General features: G+C 63.2%; 1 pseudogene; it reads right to left on the minus strand.

Annotated features, from left to right (window-relative positions):
* Positions 1-380: 380 nt before the first annotated feature.
* Positions 381-2,006, minus strand: LOC136501993 (uncharacterized; annotated as a pseudogene).
* Positions 2,007-2,577: the final 571 nt, after the last annotated feature.

A 2,577-nucleotide genomic window follows, 5' to 3' on the forward strand; every position in this document is an offset into this window, starting at 1 on the left:
CTACAGCTGTGGGTACCGGTAGGGCCACACCGCCACGGGCGCGGTCCCCGGTAGAAGGTGGATGCGGTGGTCGTAGGGTCGCACAGGGGGAAGGCCACGCGGCGCGTCAAAGAGGGCCCCATGCTGCTGGAGCAGCTGGTCCCGCAGCGGGCGCTGCTGGTCGGCAGTGGTCGTAGCCAGGCGCTGCTGACTCGTTGAGGCACCCGGGGTGCCCACGCACTGCCACGTGACGCGCTGGTCACCTCGCTGGAAGGACACGGTGAGCCTCTCGAAATCCCACAGCAAGGGACCTAGCGCTCCGAGGAAGTCGACGCCGAGGATGAAGTCGAAACAGCCGAGAGCGAGCCCCACGCAGGTGATGGGGAAGGACTCGTCGCCAATCATGACAGGGACATCACGAGCAATCCCCTCGCATGGCACGCGCTCACCGTTAGCGACGGTGACTCGGAGCTGGTCGCCCCCCACAGCATGAGCCCTAGGCGGCGCATTGCCACGCCCTGGAGGAAAGTGTGGGTGGAGCCCGTGTCCAGCAGGGCGAGGAGGCATTCCCCATTGATCATGACGGGCAGCAGCATGGTGTGGTACGTCCTGATCCCTGCAAGAGCGTGGACGGAAACAACAAGGGAATTAGCAGTTGCCCCGTCTAGTGGCGCCGTGGGGTCTTCGGTTGCTGCGCTCGCGGCGTCCGCCACAGCCGGGAACTCCTCGTCGTCGATGTAGTCCGAGGACTCCAGGTAGAATAGGCGCTGGCACACGTGGCCACGCACATACTGCTCGTCGCAGTTGTAGCATAAACCCTGGCGATGGCGCTCGAGCAGCTCCGCAAGCGACAGGCGGCGGAACGTGCGGCCCTGGGCTGGTGTGCCGGAGCCAAGAGGTGTGGGTGCTGTAGAGGTGGTCGTCCCGGCCGAGGTCCCTCCCCCGGCGACCGGCCGAGCCAGTGGAACTGACCGCTGGGGAGGACGGGCGCCACGCTGCGGTGGCGCTGCCAAGGCCGCGGCCTTGCGCTCGAAGGCGCACGCCAAGTACATGGCCGTCTGGAGGTCGCCGGGATCGTGCATCTCCACGTCCACGCAGAGGTGATCCGGCAGGCCGCCCATGAAGAGCTCCGCCTTTTGGTGGGTAGAGATGTCCCGGGCGTGAGCCAGGACCGCCTAAAAGCGTCCTGCAAACTCCTCCACCGTGGAGTGGAAGGGCAGCCGGCCCAGTTTCGCCAGGCGGGTGCCGCGGATGGGCGGGCCGAAGCGAAGGCGACACAGGTCCTTGAACCTGTCCCACGGCGGCATACCCTCGTCCTGCTCGAGGGCGTAGTACCACGTCTGGGCCGCTCCAGTGAGGTGGTAAGATGCCATCCAAGTGCACTGCGACGCCGGAGTGAACTGGCCGTGGAAGAATTGCTCACAATGCGTGAGCCAGTTCAGCGGATCGACGGAGCCGTCGTATGTCGTGAACTCGATCTTGTGGAACTTCGGTGGCCCGTGGCCCTACGCAGATGCAGGAGCACCACCCTCGCAGGCGCCCTCGTTGGATCCTGGGGCGCTGGTGGCCGTGGGCATGACACTGCTGCCGTGGAAGAGGGTGCCATCCATCCCGCCATAGAGGGTACCCGACACCACCGGAGCCCCATGATCGGGAACGTGCATCCGGGGTGGAGTCGTCGTGTAGGCGGGGCTGGAGTGGCACAGCGCCCATGGTAGAATCTGGGACGGCGAAGCCGGAAAGCAGATCATGTGGATCGGGACGCCAATCGATGGCAGCGGTGGTGAGGTCGAGGGTCCAGCGTGGGTGGGCATCCCGTAGAGGTACGAGGTTAGAGCCGTGTGCGGGGGCGCTGGCAGGGCCGACTGCTGCGGCGGCACGCCGTACTGCTGCGGCGTCGGGTTGAGGAGGTTGAGGACGGACTGCATCGTCAGTCGCATCTCGGCCATGCCATGGCTGAGGTCGATGATGGTCCCCGTCATCTGCTCCGGTGTGAAGACGGCGTGCGGCACTGCTGGGGCGCCCATCGGCAGGGACAGGTTCGGCACCAGCGCCGATGTGGACGCAGCCGCCTAGATCGGCGCGGTGGTGCCGGGCGGTTCAGTCGCGGCGAGCGGTGGCACCGTGGAGGTGGGCAGAGGAATCGACATGGCCAAGTCTGATACCAGGTTGATACGTACGTGAGCCTTGCCTCTGGTGGATCGAAGGTTGTATGAGTGTGCGATGGCTGGACGAGGCTTGAAGGCTGCGGAACGGCGGCGGGGCGCTGTGATCGCGCGCGGCTGAAGAGAAGCAGGGGAAGGGGTGGCGGCTAGGGCAGTCCCGGCTCCCAAGGGAAGCCGAGTAAGTTGATTACTCTTTGCTTAAATCATAATTGTGCCTGATTACAAATATTTATACTCTAGGGAAATATTGAGGGAATAATAAAAATATGCTAATGGGCTACTTTAGGCACTAATGGGCCTACGCCTGGTATATTGCAAACCGGTCATAACAGTTGGATAGACCAAACATCGTGGCCAATGCTAAGATCATCATGGGTAATAAGTTATAGACTGAACATCAGTGATGGCTCCATGAGTTGATTTGTTTCGACTA

This window comes from Miscanthus floridulus, chromosome 13 (genome assembly GCF_019320115.1).
Source record: "Miscanthus floridulus cultivar M001 chromosome 13, ASM1932011v1, whole genome shotgun sequence".
Classification (NCBI taxonomy): Eukaryota; Viridiplantae; Streptophyta; class Magnoliopsida; order Poales; family Poaceae; genus Miscanthus; species Miscanthus floridulus.